The sequence below is a fragment of the Aotus nancymaae genome, unplaced genomic scaffold (genome assembly GCF_030222135.1).
Source record: "Aotus nancymaae isolate 86718 unplaced genomic scaffold, 86718_ANA_hifiasm-v0.15.2.pri h1tg000597l, whole genome shotgun sequence".
NCBI lineage: Eukaryota > Metazoa > Chordata > Mammalia > Primates > Aotidae > Aotus > Aotus nancymaae.
In genome coordinates, this window is record NW_026989012.1 from 86,532 (window position 1) to 105,317 (window position 18,786).

Genomic DNA, 18,786 nt, shown 5'->3' on the forward strand with positions numbered 1-18,786 from the left:
CCTAGTCACTCACTTATATTATGGATTAAGTTGGTTTAGTGGCTGGTCAAGAGTCTAACCACTTCTTTTGATGTTTCATTCTCAATTACTTTCTACTACATAGGTCTTCCTTCTGCTAAATCAAGTATATTTGATATTTAACAGAGAAGTTTGTTGAGATATGTACTTTTCCAGTTCCTCCAAAGAAAAACTGTATGATTTTCATGTGGAATGGTGAGAACAAGTATGTTCTAGTATTTTAGTTTTCCCCCTTGCACAAAGTAAGTTTATCTTCTTGTACTCCTCCTGGAGACTGTACATTAAGGCCTTAATGTATAGATTCCTTACTAACAGGAGAATAAACTTTTTAAAAATAAGAACAATAATCCTCTTAAGCGTTATTTGATTTTCCTAAAAACCAAGTGGAAAAACAGATACAGATGCTTCTCAGCTCACTTAGAGCTATGTCCTGATTAAATTCATCATAAGTTGAAAATATTTTAAGTCAAAAAGGCATTTAATACACCCAACCTACCCAATATCATAAGCTTAGCCTTCCCTGCCTTAATCATGCTCAGAACACTTACATTAGTGTATAGTTGGGCAAAATTATCTAACACAAAAGCTTATTTAACAATAAAGTGTTAAATATCTCATATAATTTTTTGAATGCTGTAGTGGAAGGGAAAAACAATGATTGTATGGGTACCATTGTAAAGTCAAAAAATCAAGTTGGCCCATTTTAAGTCCAGGGACTGTCTGCATTTGAAATGTCAAATAGGAATGGGATTTGGTGACTGTGGTTTAAAATACATTGCCAGTTTGTTCTGATTGGGAATGGAGAAAAGAATGCAGGAAGATAAAACACCTGATAGAAAAATGTCACCCACAGTCCCTTCACTTTGAAGATGATAAACAGTGTTAACATTTTGTTTATTCTTTCAGCCTTTATTCCCTACTAATGTCTAAACAAAATTAGGATGACAATGTACATGCTGTTTTACAACCTGCTGTCTTCCGAATGTTAAATAAATTTTCCCATTTGATTAACATCCTCTTACAAAATGGAATAGTGTGTGTTCATTAAGACCTTATAGAGGATGATTAACTGTTTCATACCAAAGAGTATGTTATCAAGGAGAGTAAGTGCATGTTATCCCATCACTTCTGTTTTGGACTGATAGGAAAAGGATGAAAAAGGCAGTAAAGTAATGTCACTGGTTAATGAAATAGATCAAGAAAAGATGAGCTGAGAGCTGTGCAAGCAGTTGTCATTCTCAATATCAGCTGAGATTGGACAAACTGGCAACTACTGCAGATACTTTTATCATGTATACTTCAGTGGGACTGTTGATGTTTAACTGACTTTGTTGCTTCTCGTTGATGGAAGAATTTTTTTTTAATGCATTATCCCAGTCAATGTTTGTTTAAGAAAAAAAATACCTTTGTTTCCAGTGGAGGTCTCGTTAAAGGGAGGTTTTGTTGCGCTTGATTGGAAGATTGAAACAAAATGCTGGTGAGGTTGGCAGTTCTTATCTATGGGGGTGAACAGAGACATCCTTTCTCTCTCCTCTCTTATTCATCTGACAGGAAAGTTAATCTAGTTGCTTTGAATTTAGGGAAGCAGGCTTTCTTTATAGGGATTTACTTTCTAAAATGGCACTAATCTTCAGTTAAAGTCGCTGTGGGAAAGGAGAAATGGGCCCATGGCACTTTGATAGGCATATTCTCAGGATGCTTTTAACAGTAGTGTATGAGAAAACAGGCCTCACTTATGAAATAGGCATTTGTAGTAATGGGTGACTAGTGGTTTGAGAATCTCATGCTTAGCCTTCTCCCTTTCTACTCTACCTTTTGATAATGCTGAAGAATCTTTTTTAATTTTACTCGTAAATGCATTTTAGGAGTCCCAATTTCATAAAATGGTAGCATTCAGAGAGACTGAAATATTTTAAACCTCTAAGAATAATTAACGCCATATAAAAATTATTTTGAATTATTTACTGCTAATCCCTTAGATAAGCTTGTCTAAACTGTGGTCCATGATTTGCATGTGGCCCAACACAAATTCGTAAATTTTCTCAAAACATTATGAGGTGTTTTTTTTTTTTTTTGCTTTTTTTTAAAGCTTATCGGCTTTCATTAGTGTTAGTGTATTTTATGTGTGGCCCAAGACAATTATTCTTTCATTGTGGCCCAGGGAAGCCAAAATACTGGACATCCCTGCCTTAGATAATGATTTATTTTCCTCTCTAGTGAGAGGTTCATGACAGGAGGTGAAACTGAAGTACACTATAATTTGGGCAGGGACCTGTATTGGAGCTCGTATCACTTATTTTATGATTCTTGGGGGAGTTTGGGAGCTTGTTCTTTTTTGTTTCATGTTGTGTGTATCTACATGTGTGTTAATACATATTCTAGAAAAGCTGTTCTTTCTCTTTTGGTTATAAATGAAGCTTGAGAAGGTAATTCTGCAGCAAAACTGAAACTAGGTAGAGCAGTCGTGTTTGTGACATTAAAGCAGCCATTTGCCAAAACTATCAGTGGTTTTATCTGTTTTCCTGTAACTTGTATATTTATAATTACTGTGTTGAGAGGTATTTAACTTTCCCTTCCCTTATAAAACATGAGATGCTTTTAAATGTTTACATGCATTAGATATTTTAAGATAATACCACCCCAACTTGTATTCTTTTCTATCTGGTGTTAAGTATAAAGTTGCAGAATTAGCTAGAATACTGATTTCAGCTTGCATGAAGTGAATATAGAGCAGCTGTCCAAATTAAGCTAAAAACAAAGGAAGTTCCGGTGTGTAGTTTCCTGTCTCTTAAAAGCAAACAGAAAACTTTCCATAATTATTAAGGTCCATTCAGAGTATCTCTAATATTAACAGTGTGAATTTTGGTATTTCAGTGTGCTGAATTGTTAACTTGATGTTCTTGCTCACCTTGTTAAGGACATTATCTTAACAGGTAAATGATTTGTTTTTCTTTTCCTTTATCAGAGCACAACAATGGGGGAAACAGCTATATGGGAACAACATACAGTGACGCTTCACAGGGTAAGTGTGTGTTGCAGTAAATAATCTGTGTATAACTCAGGATACTGGCCGCTTTGAAAACAATAGAGGAAAGCCAGATGTCAAGAAGCCAGAGGAAGGGTGAAACTTTTTCTATATTCTTTTGTTTAAAATTAGAGTTAAAATAATTTTGTATTAAGGTCAAAAGTGAGCATGATTACTTTTTCATATATCCGTTTGTATATTTGCTGTTTTTATTCCTGACTTAAAAAGTAAATGATTTGCTTTTTAAAATTTTGAGTTTTAAAATCAGATAAAGGACTCTGTATGTTAGTATAAGTTATGATAAACTGTTTCAACCTTTCTGAGTATATATGCATGCATTGTGGGAGTGAGGTTGAAAATTAAACCAGGTTGTATGCATAATAAAATCCTAAAAGATACTTAATTGATTTCAAACATGTTGACCCAAGCTGTTGCTTAAACAATTGCAGATGTGAGAAGAGGGATGAGTAGCAGTAAGAGATGAGTTCTTCCTTGGTAGGAGTAAGAACTTTGTCAGAAGTGAGACTGCTGTCAGTTTGAATTCTAGTTCTACCTTTCTTTTGCTTTAGAAATGGGGAAGTGGGCCGGGTGCGGTGGCTCACGCCTGTAATCCCAGCACTTTGGGAGGCCGAGGCGGGTGGATCACGAGGTCAAGGGATCGAGATCATCCTGGTCAACATGGTGAAACCCCGTCTCTACTAAAAATACAAAAAATTAGCTGGGCATGGTGGCGCGTGCCTGTAATCCCAGCTACTCGGGAGGCTGAGGCAGGAGAATTGCCTGAACCCAGGAGGCGGAGGTTGCAGTGAGCCGAGATCGTGCCATTGCACTCTAGCCTGGGTAACAAGAGCGAAACTCCGTCTCAAAAAAAAAAAAAAAAAAAGAAAAAGAAATGGAAAAGTGGGCTGGGCATGGTGACTCACGCCTGTAATCCCAGCACTTTGGGAAGCCGAGGCAGGCAGATCATGAGGTCAAGAGATTGAGACCATCCTGGCCAACATGGTGAAACCCTGTCTCTAACTAAAAAAAAAAAAAAAAATAGCTGGGTGTGGTGGTGCACGCCTGTAGTCCTAGTTACTTGGGAGGCTGAGGCAGGAGCATTGCTTGAACCTGGGAGGCAGAGTTGCAGTGAGCCGAGCTCGCGTCACTGCACTCCAGCCTGGCGTCTGGCAACAGAGCGAGACTCTGTCTCAAAAAAAAAAAAAGAAAGAAAGAAATGGGGAAGTGATTCAGTCACCTTTGAAAGCCTTGGTTTTCACATATTTAAAATGGAATAAATTGATAACAGTCATGCTTTACCAATTTGTAAAGTTAAATGCCTCTCAAAATTCCTCTTTCAAGAGAGCTCAATCTGCTGAGTACTCACTTAGAGAATGTATGGAAAGAGAGAATATTTAAATACTCACCTTACACTTTACACTTACTATTTCTACCAGTTGTATCCATTATTAGGAAGATGGAAAGGGCAAAGAATCATGTTCCTGGACTCTCCCTCTGATTATCTCATGCATGTTTGGATCTGCACATAGTAGATAATGGGTAAATTAATTATTAAAAAAAATAGTGGGTTTTCGGATAAGATACAGTCAACTGTTTAATGTCTCATTAAATGGTGAAGGAAATCATTAAATAATACTAACCTTGACTTTCATAAACCTGCCATATGGCCTTTCTTTGTTTGAAATGTATCGATAGGTAGCATATTTAAATCAGATACATATGATTAAATATATAAGATAACTTCTTATGACTGGTGGTGATATCAGTGATTTGGTGTTATTTTATCACATTACCTTTATTTTTATTCAGACCTTTATTGTTTTTATTGGTATAATTTACATATAGTAGAATTTACCCTTAGTGTGCAGTTCTGAGTTTTGACAAGCATATACAATCATATAACCACAATTTTAAAAATACAAGACAACTTTATCACACTAAAACTTTCCCTTACACCTATTTCTAGTCAGCCCGGTTTCCTCACCTCCACTTAACCAATAATATGGTTTCTTTTTGTACATTTTTGCCTTTTCTAGAATGTCATGTAAATGGACTCATACAATATGTACCCTTTTCTTAGACTTAACCTAATGCATTTAGGATTTCTCCGTGACGTTACTGATACCAGTAGTTGGTTTCTTCTTGTAGCGTTTCATTGTAGGAATGTATAATAGTGTATTCATTTTCCAGTTGTGGTATATTTGAGTTTTACGGTTTCCAGTGATTATGAACAAACTTGCCTTAGTGTACAGATTTTTGTATGAACATAACTTGTTATTTCTTTTGGGTTAGTACTTAGGAAAAGACTTGCCGTGGTTCCCATGGCCGTTGTTTAAGTTTTAAAGAAATTCTCAAACTGTCTGTACCATCTAGTACCACCACTGGCAAGGTATAAGAGCTCCAGTTCTATATACTCATCAGTACTTGATATGGGTTGAGCATCCCAAATCTGAAATCTAAAATGCGCCAAAATTCAAAACTTTTTAAGTGATGATGTCATGTTTAAAGGAAATGCTCATTGGAACATTTTGGATTTTGGATTTTTAGAGTAAGGCTGCCCAACTGGTAAGTATAATGCAGACTTTCCCAAATCCAAAACACTGGAAATCTGAAACACTTCTGGTCCCAAGCATTTCAAGTAAAGGATACTCAATCCGTATTGTCAGATTAAAAAAAAAAAAAAAAAAAAAGCTGGGCTCCGTGGCTCACACCTGTAATCCAAACACTTTGGGAGGCCAAGGCTGGTGGATCACCTGAGGTTGGGAGTTTGAGCCAGCCTGGCCAACATGGCGAAACCCCGTCTCTACTAAAAATTTAAAAAATTAACCAGGTGGGGTGGTGGGCACCTGTAATTCCAGCTACTTGGGAGGCAAGGCAGGAGAATTGCTTGAACCCAGGATTTGGAGGTTGCAGTGAACTGGAATTGCACCATTGCAGTCCAGAACCTGGGCAACAGAGCAAGACTGTGTCTCAAAAAAAAAAAAAAATTGCCACTGTAATAGGTGCCTACTAGTATCACACCGTGGTTTTAGTTTGCTTATCTCTAAAGACTAATGATCTCTTGATGTGCTTATTTGTCATCCATATATCTTTGGTAAAATGCATTCAAATCCATTTTTAATTGAATTCTTCTTATTATTATTGAGAAATTGTGGCAAAATATAACATAGACTTCACGTATTCAAGTCCGTTGCCCACTTTTAAGCCCTACGTTGCTTGTTTTTTGGTTGTTGAGTTGCAGTAGTCTTTATATATTTTGGATATTAACCAGTTATTAAATATATATGATTTACATGTATTTTTTCCCATTCCATGGATTGCCTTTTTACTCTGTGCTAACTCTTTTTGGTGCACAGAAGTTTCTGAGTTTTGAAAGATTTTTTAATATATTCAGGATACAGGTTCTTTTTTTTTTTTGAGACGGAGTTTCGCTCGTTACCCAGGCTGGAGTGCAATGGCGCAATCTCGGCTCACCGCAACCTCCGCCTCCTGGGTTCAGGCAATTCTCCTGCCTCAGCCTCCTGAGTAGCTAGGATTACAGGCATGCGTCACCGTGCCCAGCTAATTTTTTGTATTAGTAGAGATGGGGTTTCACCATGTTGACCAGGATGGTCTCGATCTCTTGACCTCGTGATCCACCCGCCTCGGCCTCCCAAAGTGCTGGGATTACAGAGGTTCTTTATCAGGTATTATTTGGTAAATATTTTTTCCCATTCTGTGGTTTGCCTTTTCTTTCTGTTAATGACAGTGTCTTTTGCAGTACGTGCTTTAAGTTTTGATAAAGCCCTGGCTGGGTGCAGTGACTCACACCTGTAATCCCAGCACTTTGGGAGGCCGAGGCAGTCAGATCACTTGAGGCCAGGAATTTTAGACCAGCCTGACCATCATGGTGAAACCCTGTCTCTACTAAAAATACAGAAATTAACTGGGAGTGGTAGCATGCACCTGAAGTCCCAGCTACTCAGAGGCTGAGATAGGAGAATCGCTTGAGCCTGGGAGGCAGAGGTTGCAGTGGACCTGAGATCCTGCTACTACATTCCAGCCTGGGCAACAGAGTAAGACTCCATTTCAAAATGAAAGAAAAAAAATGTTTGATAAAGTTCAATTTGTTGATTTCTGCATGCTTTTGGTTTTGTATCTCAAATCTTTGCCAAACTCAAAGTCGAAAAGAGTTTTTCCTGTTTTCTATTAGAAGTTTTATTTCAGTTAAATTTCTGTTTGTGCAATGAGATAAGGGCAGAGATAATTTTTTTTTGATAGAGATGTTCAATATTTATTTTGAAGAAGCATTTTCGTGGAAAGATTATACTTTTACCATTTAATTGCCTTTCTCCCTTTGTCAAAAATCAATTGGCCATATATTTCTGGACTTTCTTGTCTGGTCTGTTGATCTATGTGTCTGTCTTTTTACCAGTTACTTCTATGTTGATTACTGTAGCTTTATATTAAATGTGAAAATCAGGTAGTATAAATCCTCCAGAATTTTTAGAAATGATTTTGGTATTCTAGCTCCTTTGCCTTTCTGTATATTTTAGAATAATTTTGTCAACTTTTATTTCCCTCCAGACAAAACAAAACCTTCTGGGATTTTTATTGGGATTGCATTTGAATCTCCAAATCAATTTGGGGAGAATTAACATCTTAACAATATTGAATATTTCAAACTGTGAATGTAATGTTATCTTCCCATTGTTTTATTTTTTAATGTATGGTATGTAGTTTTTGGCAAATAGATCCTGCACACATTTTGTTAGGTTTATAGTTAAATATCTCATGTTTCTTGATGCTGTTGTAAATAGTGGTTTTTTTTTTAATTTCAATTTTTTATTCCTTGTTACTATGTAGAGATATAGTTTTTTTTAATAGCAAACTTACAATCTTAAAATTACTAGTTGTAGGAACTTTCTTGTGTAGATTCCTTGGTGTTGTCCTGTGTATAGGCGGTCATATCATCTGTGTATAGAGGCAATTTTATTCCTTCCTTTCAAATACTATTTCTTTTTCTTGCCTTATCACAGTAGCTTGAACTTCCAGAATGTTGTTGATTAGGAATAGTGAGCAGATATACTTGCCTTACTCCTAATATTGGGTAAAAGCATTCTGTCTTTCACCATTAAGTATTTTTTTGGTTGATGCCCTTTATCAGGTTAAGGAAGTTCCCTTGTATTTCTGTTTTGCCATTATTAGGTTGAGGGAGTTCCTTTTATCTTAGTTTTCTGGAAGGTTGTTGTTTTTAATCATGAATGAATGTTGAATTTTGTCAGTGCTATTTTTTGCATGTATGACTGGGATTATGTGGGTTTTCTTCTTAATCTGTTGGTATGGTGGATTTCTTGCTTTTTGTTGAACAGCCTTGCATTCCTGAGATAAATTCTACTTGACTGTTACATGTTATGCATTTTAGGTATTGCTGGATTGATTTGCTGATGTTTTGTGAGGATACTTGTTTATTGGTCAGTACTTTTTTTTTTTTTTTTTTTTTACATATTACTATCTGGTTTTGGTATCATAGAAAAGCTGCTGCACCTCAAAACAAGGAGTTGGGAAGTGTTCCTTCCTTTTGTGGTTTCTGGTAGAGTTCATGTACAACTGATTTTATTTTTTTCTTAAATGTTTGTTAGAATTCACTAGTAGAGTAACCTGATGCTGGTGTTTTCTTTGTGAGGATTTTAATTACAAATTCAGTTTCTTTAATTTTATATAGGAATATATAGCTTATGTATTCCTTCCTTCTTAGGGTTTGTTTTTGTAGTTTGCATCTTTCTTTCTTTTTTTTTTTTTTTGGAGACAGTCTTGTTCTGTCTCCCAGGCTGAAGTGCAGGGGCGTGATCTCCACTCACTGCAACCTCTGGGGTTGAAGTGATTCTCCTGCCTCAGCAGGCGGGCAGCCCAGAAAATGTCATCACAAGATACATAGAGATAAGAGAGGTATATAACTCACAATTGTTTGGTTGTTAAATATGCTAACTGTTGCACTAGGAAAACAGCTGGATTGCCTCTGAGCCTCATCACAGAGAGACTATGACAATTGAAGTCCTCACCAGCCATCCCTCCAGGAATGGTTTTTTGGTTTTTGTTTTTTTTGAAAGTTCAAAAAAAAAATCTTTTTGGCTGGGCACCGTGGCTCACACCTGTAATCCTAGCACTTTGGGAGGCTGAGGTGGGCAGATCACGTGAGGTCAGGAGTTTGAGACCAGCCTGGGCAACATGGTGAAATCCTGTCTCTACTAAGAATACAAAAGTTAGCCAGGCATGATGGCGCTACTCAGGAGGCTGAGGCAGGAGAATCGCTTTAACCCAGGAGGTGGAGGTTGCAATGAGCCGAGATCATGCCACTGCACTCCAGCCTGGGCAACAAGAGCAAAACTCCATCTCAAAAAAAAAAAAAAAATCTTTTCGGCACAAGCAGTAATAAAATGTCTCCCATCATAGAAAAGCCCAGGACCTGACGGCTTCACTGCTGAATTCTAGCAAGCATTTGAAGAAGAACTATATCAATCCTACTCAAACTATTCCAAAAAGTTTAGAGAATACTTCCAGAGTCACTCTACAAGGCCAGTATTTCTGTGGTACCAAAACCAGACAAAGAGAGACACACACATACACATCGCGCGTCCACTCGCGCGCTCTCTCCCCCCTGCCCCCGCCTCTCTGCCAATATCTTTGAATAGAGATGCAGAATCCTCAAACCAAATTCAACTACATATTTAAAAGATCATTCATTGTAATCAAGTGGGATTTATCCCAGGGATGCAAGGATGGCTCAACATATTCTGAAGTGGTTTGTGTCTGTGCCCCTGCCCACATCTCATGTTGAATTGTAATCCCCAATGTTGGAGGAGGGGCCTAGTGGGAGGTGATTGGATCATGGGAGTGGAGTTCTCATGAATGGTTTAGCACCATCTCTCCTTGCTACTTTATAGTGAGTGAGTTCTTGCCAGATCTCGTTGTTTAAACCTCCCCCTCGCCCACTCCCCCCTGCCATGTGATGTGTTTGTTCCCTCTTTGCCTTCTGCCCTGATTATGTGTTTCCTGAGATCTCCCCAGAAGCCAACCAGATGCTGTCATGCTTGCTGTACAGTCTCAAGAATCGTAAGCCAGTGAAACATCTTTCTTTAAATTAATTACTCAGTCTCAGGTATTTCTTTATAGCAGTGTGTGAATGACCTATTACATATTCAAATCTGCAAGCGCGATACATTACATAAAAAGAATGAAGGACAAAACCTGTATGTCCATTTCTATAGATGCCAAAAAAGCATTCAATGAAATTCAGCATCCCTTCATGATAAAAACTCAGAACTGGATGTAGAAGGAACATGCCTCAGCACAATAAAAGTCAGAGCTAGTATCTAATCAGAAGTGGAACAGTTTCAGTGCATCTTAGAGGTTCACGTGAGTGATGAACTTGGGTGGAGATGGTGACACAGTTTGTTCTCTCCTCCTAGGCTCTTAGTGCATCGAAGATCCTGAGCGGCCAGGGGCCTGGCCACTCCCACCCCGAGCCCTACCTTGGCTGAGCTTGTCACCGCTGCGTGTCCCGGGCTGCCGGCCTGCCTGTCATCTGCAGTGCACAGGTACGCATGTGTGTGCATAGGTACACGCACCACACACATACCATGACTACCTCACACACAGCACACCCATACCCCATGCACACCACACACATATCATACCCACCTCTCACACGCTACACACATGCTATGCCGACCTCACATACACCACACACACATACCCCATACCCACCACACACAACATACATACCCACCTCACATACACCACACACATACCCCATACACACCACACACAACAGACATACCTATCTCACACACTACACACCACGTATACACCATGTCCACCTCACACATCCCACACATTTAACCCATATACACCACACACACACTACACACATATCATATCCCCCTCACACACACCACACACATAATATACCCACCTCTCACACACCACACACCACATATATACCATGCCCACCTCACACCACACACTTAACCTATATACATTATACACACCCACGTCACACACACCCATATACACTACACATACACCACACTCATATCATACCCACTTTAGATACACCACACACATAACATACCCACCTCACACACACCACACAGTTAACCCATACACACTACACACATATACCCACCTCACACACACCACACACTTAACCCGTATACACTACACTCATATACTCACCTCACACACACCACATACTTAACCCATATACACTACACACATATACCCACCTCACACACTGCACATATATCAGAAACACCTCTTAGACACCCACATATACGCCATGCCCACCTCACACACCCCACACGTTTAACCCATATATACCACAGACATATCCTTCCCACCTCACACACATACCCCATACACACCACACCCACCACACATACCCTCCTCACACACCAGCTATGTATCATTCTCACCTCACACAGCCCACACCCTCAACCCATATGCACCACACACACCACACACATCATACCCACCTCACACACACTATACACATAGCATACCTACCTCACACACAGCACACACTTAACCCATATACACTATACAGCCACACACATATACCGACCTCACATACACCGCACACTTAAGCCATATACACGACACACACGGCACACATAGCATACCCACCTCACGCACATACCCCGTACACACCACACACTACATATACACCATGCTCACCTCCCACATCCCACACATTCAACCCATATACACCACACACATACTACACACGTACTTCATACAGTCACACACCACACATAAACCCCCCCCCACACGCCATATACACCACACACAAATCATGTCCACCTTGCAAACACCACACACATACTTCATACACACCTCGTACTCTTCACAGTTACCAGACGCCACGCATGTATCCCATACCCACCAAACGCACCTTATATACACACACCACACATGCCACACTCACCACATAATACTGCACATGCACACACCATACGCATTTCATATACACCACACACACTTCATAAATACCACGTACACACCACACCACACTCTACATACATATTACATCACCCATACAACATAGCACATTCCACACAGACAACTTATTCACACTACAAAGATACCACACGCACCATACAATATCATACATACATATACCATACACATCTTATAGGCACCACACACCCCATACACACCACACACCCCTCATACAACCACACACGTTACACACGCTTCCTACGTACCACACACCACAAACACTATGCCATGCACAGAAAATATACACACTCAACCCTTCCACACTATATCACACTTCACACACACCACGCACACATCACATTCACATCACACACACCACATACCACACGCCATACACAGAACACTCCACACACCACACTCTCCAGAATGCCCCACCAGCATGCACACATACGCACCCCACACGCTCCCTACCTACCACACCACGTGCACTGTATGTCACACACCACACACCACCACACACATTTGCATGCAAACTACTGATTTTGCATTCAGACTACTTGAGTGAAACTGAATGGTTTAGTTTTCCCCAAATTAATACTGCTCGTCTGCACGCCGCCGGCTGTTCTGGCTTGCACATCCCCTGGTCCCGCCCTTCCTTGGGTCAGTGCCACCTCCTGTGTTTCAGGTATGTCTGGCTGTGCCCTGTGGTGTCCTCATGTCCTGATCACATGGGAGGCTGGCCCCTCTGGCCCAGTGGCCGTTTTCTTGGCGGAGACTGGCCTGTTGCCACCACTCCTGAGGCCCAGAGCAGCGGCTGGTGCAGGAAGTTCTGCTTCCTTCCCTCCCCACGGGACATTCTGTCTGAGGTCTGACATCTCCCCAGCTAGAAGAGACACCCTCAAAGGTGCGCAGGTGGGTTTCATTATACTGCTGGTGAATAAACAATGCGTTTTGGTAAAAAACTCAACCGGTACATACATCTTCAATAAAGTAAAATGTGCATGGCCCCTCTGCTCCCACCTTTCTCCCCTCCCCTCCCCAGAGGACACGACTGACAAACCTTTGGGGAGCTCCTCCTTTCTGTGTGCCTTCGCGTCCGTGTGTGGGCTGGGGAGTGTGTGTGTATTCTCTAGCCATCTTAACGGAGCTGGAACTGGGATCTACACACGTGCACTGACTGTGTAGCTAACTTGATATTTTCCCTCCAAAACAGGACTTTAAGATCCCTGACTGTAGTGCCTGTTGCCCTGCCTCTTTAAAAACGCCATCGACCCTTGGAGCACATGAACTCTTTCATTTATTTAACCGTTCCCTTATTTATGGGTACTTTGGTTGTTTCCAGTTTTTTAAAAGATTACCGGCTGGGTGCGGGGGCTCACTGCTGTAATCCCACCACTTTGGGAAGCTGAGGCGGGTGGATTACGAGGTGAGGAGTTCAAGACCAGCCTGACCAATATGGTGAAACTCCATCTGTACTAAAAATAGAAAAATTAGCCAGGCGTGATGATGCGAGCTTGTAGTCCCAGCTACTTGGGAGGCTGAGGCAGGAGAATTGCTTGAACCCGGGAGGTGGAGGTTGCAGTGAGCTGAGATCACGCCACTGCACTCCAGCCTCGGTGACAGAGTGAGACTCTGTCTCAAAAAAAAAAAAAATTGCTGCAATGAAAACCTTTAGCTGTCATTTTTCATCTTGCTGCAGGAGAACGTGGTGGGAGATGCCGTGGTGGTAGAGTGGCCTGGCGCATGGCCAGGCTTTGTGTGGTTCTGACTGTATTCTTCCCAGTGTTCCTTTCTACAGTGGTTGCCTCCGGGAGATGACGACTGTGTGAGTGCCCACCATGGCCCACCAGAAGTGTGAGAGTGTGGGGAGCGGCATGTTGGACCACAGGGCAAGGCCAGGCCCTGTCCCGCAGTGCCAGGAGCCCATGTACCTGAGGGCCTGGAGCTGGCCGCCCTGTGACCAGAGAGCCCCATGCCCGAAGAACAGGAGTGCCACAACCACAGCCCTGATGGGGACTCCAGCTCCAACTACGTGAACGACGCCTCCAGGGAGGGAGGACTATGACCAGGGCCTCTCTGAGGAGGAGGAGAGGGCATCACCTACTACATCCGCTACTGCCCCGAGGACGACGGCTACCTGGAGGGCATGGACTGCAATGGAGAGGAGTACCTGGCCCACACAGCGTGCACCCCGTGGACACCGACGAGTGCCAGGAGGCCATCAGTGGCGGAACGGACGGAGTCGGCAGGCCCACACCCCCAGGGCCACAGGGCTGAAGGCAGCCAGGACTACCTGGAGGGCTACTTGCCCATCCCGGAGTTTGAGCCCTCCGTCCTAGAGGCCCGTGACCAGGAAGAAGATGGCCCCCACTGTCCCAGCAAAGAGGGCTACCAGGACTACTACCCGGCAGAGGCCAACGGGAACACTGGCGCCTCCCCCTATTGCCTGAGGTGTGGGGATGGGGACCTGGAGGACCAGGAGGGTGACATCGACGAGATCGTGGCCGAGATCAAGATGAGCCTGAGCATGATTAGCATCACCAGCGCCAATGAGGCCGGCCCTGAGCATGGGCCTGAGCCAGGGCCTGGGGACTCTGCAGAGGCCTGCCTGCCTTGCCAGCAAGGCCCCAGCAGGCACGAGGCGAGGGCCAAGTCACTGTCAACCTCCCTTCCAAGGCCAAGCACCGCGGAGATCCCCAGAGAGGCTTCAATCCCAACACCAGGACCCCAGAGGAGAGGCCGAAGTGGACCCACGAGCAGGTAGGACCCTGGCTGTCCCAGAGAAGGGAGCAGAGGGGCCTGAGAGCAAGGAACCTCCTGGTACAGGCCTCGGAGATGCTGAAGCGAGGGGATGGGAGGAGTGGGTGCCTTGCAGTTCTAATGGTGGCTGAGCCCTTCACTGGTCCAGTTACGAAGCATGTTGTGTGAATGCTCTGGCCACTCTTATGCTCACCCCTCAGACTGAGGAGTAAAGTCTTTTTGAGGGCTGATTGGCCACTGGTGTTTCACAGAAGACGCCCCTACTCCCACCCTAGAAGAGGGTCCATTTCTATCCCGCTGCCATGGATCTGCTCATGGTGTGGCAGTGTCTGTGGGAGAGCCTGTCGATCCTCAGGGGTGTACTCAGACCAGCAGGGCAGTGGCAAACACGTGGGGGAGCTGCTGCTCACACACTGCCGTGGCCAGTGGTGGGTGGCCTGGTGGCTGGGCTGGGGGCTGCCGTGCATTTCACAATGGAAGTGTCTCTGAAAGCCTGGGGACCTTGGTCTGATGGGTAATTAGCTGTGAATAAGTGTTCGGAAGAGGAGTTTTTGAAAGTTTGACAAAACCTTGGGGAAGAAACCCTTGGTAATGAGGGCAATGGATGTCAGCATAGCTGTGTTTTCTTTTAATTATAGCAGAGTCAGCGTGCATTCTAATAAACACATTTGAAAATCTGCCTTCCAAAAAAAGAAAAGCCTCACTGTGAGTATATAAAGAAGATGTGATTGATTATTGGACTTGTGTAAAAGAACTTCTATTTGTCCAGTTACGTGGACTGCTTTCGGAGTGGGCAGCGACTCCTCGGGACGGCACTGCGCTGCAGCAGCTCCGCACCCTGGCCAGGTAAGCTGGGGGGCTCAGACTGCGTGACTTGCAGGCGGTGGCAGCCTGGGGTCCCCCGTGGCACTGCAGGCAGCCTGGGGTCCCCCGTGGCGCTGCAGGCACCCGGACGCGTTCGGGGCGGCCGGAGGTTGCGGCCCCAGTGCTCTGGAGCGCTGCCTTGTGTACTCGGTGGAGCTGCGCAGCGGTTGTTGCTGGGATCTAGGGGAGCAGCCCAGCGGCCCCACTCCTCTCCTATGGGCCACTTCCTGCTCCCACGAGCGGTGGAGGGGGCGTGCAGCGGTTACTAGCAGGCGGCTCCCGCATCCCTGGGTTGGGTGGGGGAGCCTGGCAGTGAATGGCCACCTGGTGCTTCGTTTGTGAACATTTGAATAATTTTCTAATCTCCTTTGTAAACTTCTGTTAATGTGGAATAATTGAAAGCACAGTGTATTTGGAATGGAATATAATTTCTCAGCTCTGACTTTACCTCTAACTGATGACACATCTTTGAGCAAATGGCTTTATCTGAATTCTTTGGATTTGGTTCCTGGCAAACAAGAGCTATTTACTTTTAGCACCAACATTATATTGTATTTAATACTAATCAGTCTTTAACCTGTATTTGGTTATTTTTCGGAAGAGGAACTGCTAAGTTTTAAAAATGTTATGTTTGCATAAAAGAATTTGAGAGGATTTGAGGGACTACTCACCAGAAGTAGTGAAACTCTGTCTTGTTGAAAAATCATCAAGGAGTTTTATCTTAGTCTGTTTTATGTTATAACAGAATACCAAAGACTGGGTAATTTATAAAGAACAGACATTTATTTTCTCACAGTTCCTGAGACTGGGAAGTCCAGGATGAAAATACCAATATTTGGTGTCTGAGGGCCTTCTTGTTGTATCCTCACGTGGTAGAAGGCGGAAGGGCAGGAGAGCAAGAGGTAGGCAGATCACTCCAGGTCAGGAGTTGGAGACCAGCCTGGCCAACATGGTGAAACCCCATCTCTACTAACAATACAAAAAAATTCGCTGGCATGTTGGTGGACGTGTGTAAATCCCAGCTACTCGGGAGACGGAGGCACAAGAATCAGTTGAACCGGGGAGGCCGAGGTTGTTCTGACTTGAGATCGTACCCCTGTACTCCAGCCTGGGCAACAGAGGGAGACTTCATGTGAGTGAATGAATGAATTAATGTATGTATGTATGTTGTATATATGTATGTATGTATGTATGTTGGCTTATTTCGTAATGGGACTTTACAAAACTTTTAATCTGCTTTACCCAGAGTCTAGCTTGTAAATAAAAGATAGATAGGATATAAAAGGAAGGAACCTCTTGTCCCCCATAGTATAGACATATTCTGGTTCTCGTCTTCCACTGAGCCAAGAATACTTTAACTTTTGGCATAGGAAACTATGAAGAATAACACCTTTAATAAGGTAATATTTTTCTTCTTTTTGCAGGATATAGAAGATTTAGATCACTATGAGATGAAGGAAGAAGAGCCTATTAGTGGGAAAAACTCAGAGGATGGTGGACTTGAAAAAGAAAATTTGGCAATATTAGAAAAAATTAGGAAAACTCAGAGGCAAGACCATTGAAATGTGTAAGTGTGTGTCAATCTCTAGAACCTGGACCTTTGTGGATATGTAATTATAGTTTATACCAGCAATTCATTAACATGCTGATCTCAGCTGCTCTTCTCCTCCATTCCTGCCTTAGCGGTGGATTCAGTCATATGTTTGTTGGTATTGAGACAGGGTCTTTGCTCTGTCACCTGGACTAGAGTGCAGTGGCACAATCATAATTGACTGTCTCCTAGGCCCCAAGGATCCTCCTGACAAGTGGCTTGGACTATAGGCATGTGCCACCACACCAGGGTAATCTTTTTGATTTTTGGTAGATATGAGGGCTCACTATGTTTCCCGGTTGATCTTGAACACCTGAGTTCAAGGGATCCTCCCATTACAGCATCCCAAAGTGCTGGGATTACAGGCATGAGCCACTGTGCATACATAGCCTCAGTTATACGTTTCATTGCTCTAGATTACCTTTCTCATTTACTGATAGCCACTTTGTAACCCTGTTCATCAGCTCTTCACATCCTGGAACCACCTTCTGATTCCTGTGCCATCGTCGGAGGAAAAACTCCTGACTGTAACGTGATGGTCAAAAAAATTTTGGAGGTAAAGAAGACTGATGTCATTTAAGGATAAAGAACACTCTAATGTCATTTAAGGAAACTGGTTCTTCTGCCCCTATTCTTTGGAATATTTAGGGCTAAGTTCTTAGTTTCTGACATCATAAAAAGTTGAAAGTATTCTGTTCTAGTAGCCATTTGAAAAAATTGACTAGAATTTAAGAGTGATTAGAGCCTTCACCTGCAAAAGGAGAAGCAGGGCGTGGATTGTGCAGCAGAAATTAAGTGGGTGCCTTCATGGGAGCTCCTACCTCTCTAGAGAGCATTCTCTAGGCACAGGCATCTCTGGGCTGGCTCCTCACTCATGTGTCTCTCTGGCATTTTCTGCTTTCTCCTCCTTTCCCATATAGAAAACAGAGAGAATTAACTTGAAGAAGAATTAAAACACCACGTTCTTTACTAGACACTCAAAGCTTGATCTTAAAACAAAAACATCCTTAAAAGTGACCATCACAACAGGGCATGGTGGCTCATGCCAGCAATCCCAGCACTTTGGGAGGCTGAGGTGGGCAGATCGCCTGAGGTCGGGAGTTCGAGACCAGCCTGACCAACATGTAGAAACTCTGTCTCTACTAAAATTACAAAATTAGTCAGGTGTAGTGGTGCATGCTTGTAATCCCAGCTACTCGGGAACCTGAGGCAGGGAATTGCTTGAACCTGGGAATTGGAGGTTGCAGTGAGCTGAGACTGCACCACTGCACTCCAGTCTGAGAGAAAGAGCGAGATTCCGACTCAAAAAGAAAAAAAAAATCCATCACAATGACTTACCTGTGCTGCTTGTAGGCAGGCTTCCTCTTGTCCATCTCCCTCTCCAAGGCTTGAGCACAGAGCTGTGGGGAGAAAAATACATCCACGTCTTGACCTGGCAGACTATGCCCAAAAGCAAGGAAAACAAACAAACAAACAAAACTTACGCAGTTGTCAAACTTACCCTTTCTTGCAGAGGGATGATCTGAAAAAGCCACCATGCCCAGCC

The 18,786-nt window shown here is 42.9% G+C and overlaps 1 pseudogene; it reads left to right on the forward strand.

The window, feature by feature from the left end:
* The first annotated feature begins 2,992 nt into the window (after positions 1 to 2,992).
* On the forward strand, positions 2,993 to 17,173 carry LOC135273246 (amyloid-beta A4 precursor protein-binding family A member 2-like; annotated as a pseudogene).
* Positions 17,174 to 18,786: the final 1,613 nt, after the last annotated feature.